Source organism: Pistacia vera, unplaced genomic scaffold (genome assembly GCF_008641045.1).
Source record: "Pistacia vera cultivar Batoury unplaced genomic scaffold, PisVer_v2 Contig150, whole genome shotgun sequence".
Lineage (NCBI taxonomy): Eukaryota > Viridiplantae > Streptophyta > Magnoliopsida > Sapindales > Anacardiaceae > Pistacia > Pistacia vera.
Genome location: NW_022195577.1, coordinates 211,013 through 220,001, shown reverse-complemented (window position 1 = coordinate 220,001; position 8,989 = coordinate 211,013). Strand labels below are relative to the sequence as shown.

At 36.6% G+C, this 8,989-nt stretch overlaps 1 pseudogene; it reads right to left on the bottom strand.

Annotated features, from left to right (window-relative positions):
- Positions 1–2,264: 2,264 nt before the first annotated feature.
- LOC116124176 lies at positions 2,265–8,355 on the bottom strand (annotated as a pseudogene).
- Between the last annotated feature and the right edge of the window lie 634 nt (positions 8,356–8,989).

Here is an 8,989-nt window from a genome sequence, read left to right as displayed (position 1 = left end):
ACAGGTACGATGAAGCAATAAGGTCCAAAGACAGGGAGAAATGGCAAGCTGCCATGGAAGAGGAGATGCACTCCTTGAAGGTAAATGGGACCTGGTCCCTAGTATCCTGTCCTAAAAATCAGAAGCTTATTGACTGCAGATGGCTGTATAAGGTAAAGGAAGGTATGACTTTTGTCCTCCTAGATTTAAAGCTAGGCTTGTAGCAAAAGGCTACACCCAAAGGGAAGGGATTGATTTCAATGAAATCTTCTCCCTTGTAGTCAAATATAAAACCAGTAGGATCATGCTATCTATAGTTGCACATCTAGACCTAGAACTAGAATATTTAGATGTAAAAACTGCTTTCTTGTATGATAATCTAGATGAAAAAATCTTTATGAAACAGCCTATTGGGTTTATTGATAAAAACTGTCCTGAACATGTTTGCTTGTTACACAAATCCTTGTATGGGCTTAAACAAGCCCCTAGACAATGGTATAAAAGGTTTGACACCTTCATTACCAGTATAGGATTCAAAAGAAGTGAGTATGACAGTTGTTTTTATTATGATTTAAATTCTGGCATGCCTGTGTATTTACTGCTTTATGTAGATGACATGTTGCTAATTAGTAAATCAAAAAACAGAATAAATGACTTGACGTCTAGGCTGAATTCTGAGTTTGACATGAAGAACTTAGGTAGTGCTAAAAAGATCATAAGGATAGTCATTGACAGGAAAAGAGAGGACTGTGAACTAAAACTTCAGCAGTCCTCCTACTTACTGAAACTGGTATCCAGATTTGGAATGTCAGATTCCAAGCTAGTATCTATGCCTTTAGCTAGCCATTTTACACTTAGTAAGACTCAAAGTCCCAAGACTGAATCTGAATTCATTAAGATGGAAAAAATTTCTTATGCCAATGTGATAGGATCAATCATGTACGCCATGATTAGCACCAGACCTGACCTATCTTATTCCATTTCACGTCTTAGTCATTTTATGTCCAATCCAGGTACAGAACACTGGTTAGCATTGAAATGGTTACTGAAATATATTAATAGTACAATATATGTTGGGCTGGAATATAAGAAAAGAGGAAACTCGCTTGATCTTGTGGGATATGTAGACTCTAATTTTGCAGGAGACAGGGACACAAGGAAGTCTACTACCTCATACTACTTCACATTGGGATGAAATTGCATAAGCTGGAAGTCCCAGCTTCAACCCATTGTTGCGCTCTCCTCCACTGAGGTAGAATACATTGCTATAGCAGATGTATTCAAAGAAGGATTATGGCTTAAGGGGATTCTATCTGAGGTGGAGATGATTGATAAGAAGACAGTAGTGTTTTCGGATAGTCAGAGTGCACTTCACCTGAGTAGAAATCCAGTTTACCACGAAAGGACGAAGCACATGGATGTTAGATATCATTTCGTGAGGGATTTAATGGCTAAAGGAATCATAGACTTGAAGAAGATATCAACTGAGGACAATCCAGCTGACATGGGCACAAAGGTAGTAACTGTCACAAAGTTCAAACACTGTTTAAACCTTCTGTTTATAAAATAAGCAGCAAATAACAGAACTGAGAAGGATTCTTGGGAGGTAGCTGCACTAGAGAGAATTAGACTAAGTTGTTTGGTTGTGTTTGTGTTTTTAGAGCTTCAAGGTGGAGAATGTTAGAGTGAAGCACACAAAACGTTGTCGTTGTGCATTTAGTGGAACACTGTCGTTTTACTCTTGTCATCACAAAGAAATCCAGACCATTGAAGGACATTAAAATCTGACGGCCAGGATCCATTCTACCCAAAACAGAACGGAAAAAACGACTTTACCTTGCTGCTGCATTTTTCAGTTTTGTGGTAGGGTTTTATTTTTCAGTTTTGTGTATTCTGTGAAAAAAGATCTACTCTGTATCGTCTCTTTCTTGGCTGTAATCTTTGTGTGGTTGGTTGTAATCACTTGTAAGGGTTGCGTTTCCCTTGAGTCTTGAGGATCTAAGTTTAGAGCTCTCATAGGAAGATTTCAGTTTGTTGTGTGAGAGATATATGCTGTTTTAGAGTGGATTTGGGTGTAGAATCTGTTTGTATCAGGTTGTATTAATCTTTAGTGCAGTGAGCTCCTAGTTTCTTGAGCTCAACGTGGATGTAGTTTATCCTATATAGATAAGCGAACCACGGTAAAAATTCGTGTGTCTTTGTTCTTGATTTCTTTACATTCTTTGTTTGTGTGTTGTGTGTGAAATTGGTGGATGATTTTTTGAGTGTTAGTAGTACAGATTAACTCAACACTCTTCATTTGCAATGCCTTGAAATCCAAGTTCTTCATCTAGTTCAAGATGGTTGTAAATCCAATGTGGCAAATATGTTTTACTTGTATGATTAACTCCATTAGTATTGTTTCTTCCTCCAACCATTTCCAAAACCATCATTACGTAGCTATAAACATCTGATTTGTGAGAGACTCTTCTATAGTTTCTATAGAAAACTTCGGGAGCACTATAGCCAACAGTTCCAAGAACAACAGTCACAAATACTTTACTCTCCTATCAAATTTTAGCAAGACCAAAATCAGAGATCTTTGGACAAAAGTTCTCACCGAGGAGAATGTTATGAGACTTTATATCAAAATACAAAATCCTTGGATTGTAGCAGCCACGGTGAAAATACTCTAACCCTCGAGTTATACTAACTGCAAGTTGATACAAGGTTTTCCACTTTAATCTATGTTTCGTTTTCACATATGAACTTCTCGAGAGATCCATTGGACATATACTCGTAAATGAGAGCTCTCATACAATCCTCAAAACAATAACCTAAAAGAGTTATTATGTTTTCAAGGAAAGTTTTACTCATGCTATGCGCTAGCCACTTCATTAATAAAATCTTCACCATTACCTTTTGATTCATGTAAGACCTTGACTGCCACTTCACGGCCATCATCAAATCTGCCTTTATAAACACGTCCGTAGCCTCTTCTGCCTAGTTCCTCGCTGTATGTTTTTGTCATTTTCTTAATATCTAAAGAACTGTAACTTTTAGGAGGAAGGGATCCGCAGTTCTTGAAGATGAGCTCTATGTTCAGATGTTTATAAGTTTTCTTCTTCCAGAAGGTGGTCAGTTTCAATGACAATTTTTTCCTGAAGCAAAGAGCTAGAATTATGACCAACGTTAGTTGTTACTGCTGCAAAAAGAGAAAAGATTCATCTGACCATATGAGACTATCGTGTGTAAATCTTTTAGTAGAAAGAATTTGATGAGAACATTACCTAGAACAACTGTGCTGATAAGGCCTTTTCCATTTCCTGCTATACAGAGTGTAACAGACGGCCATAAATTATTTTTAAGTTCAACTTTCAATATTTGGGCTAAATTTAATGAATAGTGAGATACGAAGACCAAAATAACAGTAAACAGACAAACCATAAATAATAAAGAGAAAAAAGAAATACACACGATTTTACCTTGGTTCACCTGATTAGCACGCTACATTCAGCTGAGTCAATATTATTGCAATAATATCTCACATCTCTCGTTTACAATGAATTTAATTTACCTTATTGTTTGTTATATAATAACGAGACCTCTGAATGTGTCTGCGTAGCCCATTAATACTGAGGTAGTCGACAACTTCAACATACATGTTAAGTGTTCTTCCAATAATTCATAGTCTTTCACGGTCCACCGGTAACATAAACAGTAGCCCACCTTTTTTATATCATCAATTAGTAATAGCATTATATATCTTAATATGACTCAATTAGAAATCTCTCACTATTCCTTTAGATTGCATTTGAAATACATGTCAAGTAAAAAATATATTATATAATTTGGACCAGGGCCATCTCTACAACATTTGTGACCTTAGACGGGAGTTACTTTGGGGCCTTCTAATAATATATACATATATTAAAAAAATCATTTTTTTATTTATTTTTATTTTTTTAAATTTTTATTTTTTTTTTTTGCCTTTTGAGATGAAAAATCACTAGGAGAGGTGGACAGCAATCGGCAGGCTAACAAGGTTAGGTTGGTGGGGGCTTTTGGAGAGTAGATGTTGGAGAAGTGATGAGTGGTGAAATGGGTGATTTCCAATGTCAAGATTGATAAGAAAAGGCTTGAGCAGTCACGGCCCAAAAGGTATCGGTGGCCGGCGATTGACAGAGTAAACGGATGAGGTATGATAGAGGTTTTTGTGAGAGGGCTGAGAGGAGGAAGATGGTGGTGTTGGGAAAGGCCAATAATGTCAGCTACATGTCGAAAAGGCTGGAAATGGCTGTCGTGTGGTGGAGTTGGGTTGTGAGATTCATCAAAAATTAGCCAAATCGAGGGCTATCAAGGTTGGGAAATGATAAAATGATGATTTCGATTGATTTTGGTGAGAAAATCGACCGAAATCAACTCCAAACCTCTGGCGGCAGAAGAGGGCTAGAGATGATTTATGTGAATGTCAAATTTTGGGATTGAATTGGGGATGAGTAATTTGAGATATGTAAATGACTATTTTAGCCTTTCATTGTTAAAAGAGATTCAATATGTTAATTTAGGGGTATAAACTGGAATATATGAAACTAGACGTACAAACTTACTATTTTATCAAACTTTAGGTTAGAATATATGTAAAAAGTTTATAATAAATTTGGGCTTTTTTGGCTTTTTTTTTTGGGGGGGGGGGGGGGGGGGGGNACGGTCCACCAGTAACATAAACAGTGTCCCACCTTTTATATATCATCAATCAGTAATAGCATTATATATCTTAATATGACTCAATTAGAAATCTCTCGCTATTCCTTTAGATTGCATTTGAAATACATGTCAAGTAAAAAAAATATTATATAATTTGGACTAAATTGGACTCCGCCTAAAAATAAAATACTACCCATGTTAAAATCTACTTACTTGATACAGATTTTGGAAGATTTTGAATATCAACTATAGGTAGATTTTTGAACATCAGGCGCTGTACACAACAACAAAATCAACCAAAGAAATAGAAATACTAGAGGCTACGACACAATTAACCGTCTAATATTTTATGAAAATCCCAAGAACCAAGCCAAGAGAGATTATGACACGGTTTAGATATAATGACTGGAGAAGAGGAGCTTGAAATGATGTTTGTCTGTTTACAGGTTTTAAGTTTGCTTCTAAAAAGGAAGTGGAGGGTGTTTAGTTAATTCCAACGCGGTTTCAGAGGTTTTCCACATATATATTAAGTTTGGTCAACATTTTTCTACCAGAACTCTAATGTCTTGAGACACACATCGTTCTTCTAAATTCTAATGTGGTGTTAGAAAATTGAGGGTGTTATGCCTAGAAAAGTAGGGCTGATGCGGTGCCCTGTCAATGCAAGTGGTCAGATTTTAGGTAGGTCCTGCAGTCATTCAGACACAGCCACGTCGCGTGGTAACATGAGTAGCATGCTCATGCCAGTGCAGTGGGTGCATGCCAGAATGACAAGAGGTTGGAGGCGCTCCACGTGTCTAATCCCTGCAGGCGTCGCGTGAATCACTCGAGCAGGTAAACAAAAGGACACAAGGAAGGATCTGCATGGCAACCTGACCCATTCCCAGATTTAGCAATCATTACCTCAATACATCCCACTATAAATAGAGAGCCTATCTCCTGTTTGTGGGATTGGCTCATTTTATTCTAATATAGCACATATACTCTCTCTCTCTCACTCGTAATCACTTGTAAGTCAGCTCGTTGAACGCGACCTGACCCTTTATATTAATACAATATCAGTAGATGTAGGAATCGCTTGTTTAAGCATTTGAACCACTTTAAAAACGTCGTTTCTCCATCTTTTACTCATTTCTGTACCCCCATTCACGTGTGTCCTTTGGGTCAGCTCAGCATTTCACACGTACGTTTAGTTTGTGTCAAAATCTAGCATCAATAAAGGGCATGCCAAACAATGATGGAAAATTCTGGTTAGCATAATAGTATTCTTTCCCAAATATGGCAACTAATTTGACAAATATATATCATGCACATTGTTTCAAACTATATATATACTTTTATGGGTAGTCTACAGTACTCCGGTAGCGTTGATGGTAAACACGAATTTTTTATTCAACTGTAGCTTTTTCCAGTCATCACCCCCCGAACAAAAATGAAACCTAAATGTGGAAAAATTCTGAAATTTTTAATGTACTAAGAGTGTTTAGTTGTTAGCTTTTCTCTTAGGGTTTGTGAAGTTAATGACATAATAATCACCCTTAATCCGTACTTTAAAGATTTGGAGATGTCCGCATTTGAGATTCATTATATATTTGCTCACATTTTGTGCAAATATAAATGAGAGAATATATATGTATATTTATATATATTAATTTTTTTAAATAGATATTAATTAATAAATGAATATATTAAGAATTGTGAAAGGGATTGGTAATGTGATTATAAAAGGTCTTTGTAATTATTATAAGAGTGACCACATATTAATTATGTGACAATGGTTAGAAATTCGGTTAGGTTGGGCGGCTTTTGCGTTGGTAAGAGAGGGACAAATTCATTAATTAATTAGTTAATTGATAGGTATGTATCGATTCACGTAACAGAAAATTTTTAATTTCATTTAATACTTTACACTTAATAAATTAATAACATTATATTTTAGATATTATTACTGCTCGATATTGTTTAATGATAAAAGATCGCGTACGGCCAATTAATTTTATTAGATTTTATTTTCATTTAAATTATTGGACTTTCAAATATGTGGATGCTATTATTGCTCTTCTGTTGGTGAATTAATTTATTGATCTTTGACCATGACATTTAACGAGATTGTTGAAATGATGCTCATGGGAATTAATTAAAGTAGGTCTAATTAAAAGTTATTTTTATATTTTTGCCCACTTATTTGTTAAATTTTTTACTTTGTCACTCTTGGGTAGTTCAAGTGGTAGGACGAGCGATATAATATATGGTTAAGATGTATGGTCTCATCAAATTTCTTAACTCCTAAGATTTAAGCATGAGATTATGACGGTGGGATGCTCTTCTAGCCACCCAAAGGGATTGCTGAGGATGCGAGTTCGGTTAGTAATTGAAGTTGAAAGTTTAGCAGAAGGAACTTTTTATATGAATGGTTGATGGATTCAACTAAGGCCATTAATAGTTGACCTCAAAGTAAACGAGACAAACTATAGGAAAATGTGGACAATTTCCATTGAAAAGAGTGGTGAGGACAGATTTTGGAACAAGTCAAAGAGTCGTGTGTACTCGGGTTGCTAGTCCCCAACCTTGACTAAATTTGTGGATCAATCTCAGCAGGATCATTAAATTGCATGTTTTACTAATTCATTAACAGATTAACACAATTTATAAAAAAGGGTAATTTGATACAATATCATTGAATTACAATGCTAGCATACAAGTGGAGCTGAAGAATCTCTTGCGGGTGATTCTGGAGACGTTAAGAAAGGTTGGGGTGGGATTTGCAAGGAATCAAGGCTTCCTTCCAACATTTCCAATGCTTTACTGATTGTTGGCCGATCTGAGGGCTTCGTCTGTATGCACCACAAGCTCATTATTATCATCTTCCTTGCATATTCTCTATCCGCTTCATTTACGACCCCTTGCAATCCTATTTCTTCATCAAGTTCAAGATGGTTGTAAATCCAATGTGGAAAATATAATTCACTAGTATGATCAACTGCAACATCAATATTCTTTCTTCCTCCGACCATTTCTAAAACCATCATTCCATAGCTATAAACGTCTGACTTGTGAGAGACTTCACCAAAGTTTCTGCTAAACACTTCTGGAGCAATATAACCAATAGTTCCTCGTGCACCTGTCATTGATACGGTACTTTCTTTCTTTGGACAAATTTTAGCTAGACCGAAATCAGAGATCTTTGGACAAAGGTCTTCATCTAGGAGAATGTTGTGAGGCTTTATGTCGAAGTGCAGAATTCTTGTGTTGCAACCGCGGTGTAAATACTCTAATCCTCGAGCTATGCCAACTGCAATTTTGTACAATGTTTCCCAATTCAACTTACGATCTGTGTCCGATTGATTTTTTTCATATATGAACTTCACAAGTGATCCATTAGGCATGTACTCATAGATAAGAGCTCTCCTATGACTCTCAAAACAAAAACCTAAAAGGGTGACTATGTTAACATGAGAAGTTTGACTAATGCTAGCCACCTCGTTGATAAATTCTTCCCCATTACCTTTCGATTCACTTAAGACCTTCACTGCTACAGTACGACCATCAAGTAAGCTACCTTTGTAAACGCCTCCATAGCCTCCCTGACCTAGTTTATGCTTGAATGAATTAGTCATCTTCTTAATTTGTAAATAGCTATACCTTTTAGGAGCTAAGGCTCCATAGTTCCTCAAAAAGACCTCAATGTTTTGATAATTCTTAGTTTTCTTCTTCCAGAAGACCAAGTAATTATTCGATAAAAAATTTTTCCTAAAGCAGAAAGCTAGAAAGATCAACATGCCAATTGCAGTGGCTACTATCGCTGCAATCAAAGAAAGGAATCATCAATTGTGATGCCACCAAAAAACAGAGCTGACAGGAAACAGGGTACTGTTTTTAGGAGGAGGAGTTGAAGGCTGTATTACCTATAGCAACTTTTGTGATAAGGCCATTAACTTTGACTGCAAAATACACCATAACATTATAGGAAGAATTTGATAATTAAGATGAATCGTGAATTCCTGAAAAACATACCTGGATCACACTGCTGAGCATGAGGCCTATCCGTGCAGAAACACTTGAAATGATAAGTGGAAGCATCGAACCCACACATGCCACCACTTTCTTCACAGACACTAAAATTACTTGCTGTCCAGTTAAGCAAAAACCCACTTTTTATCACCTCTCCAATCCCAAAACCACCGCCGTTTCCGGCATACACGTCCACCGGAGCCACCACCAGGTCACCGCTACATTCCCTGGAAGCATTTACCAGGTTAGCATCATTGCTAACCAGCGCCAAAACTGTCCCTGCAGTTTTGTTCTTATCTTCACATATACCATC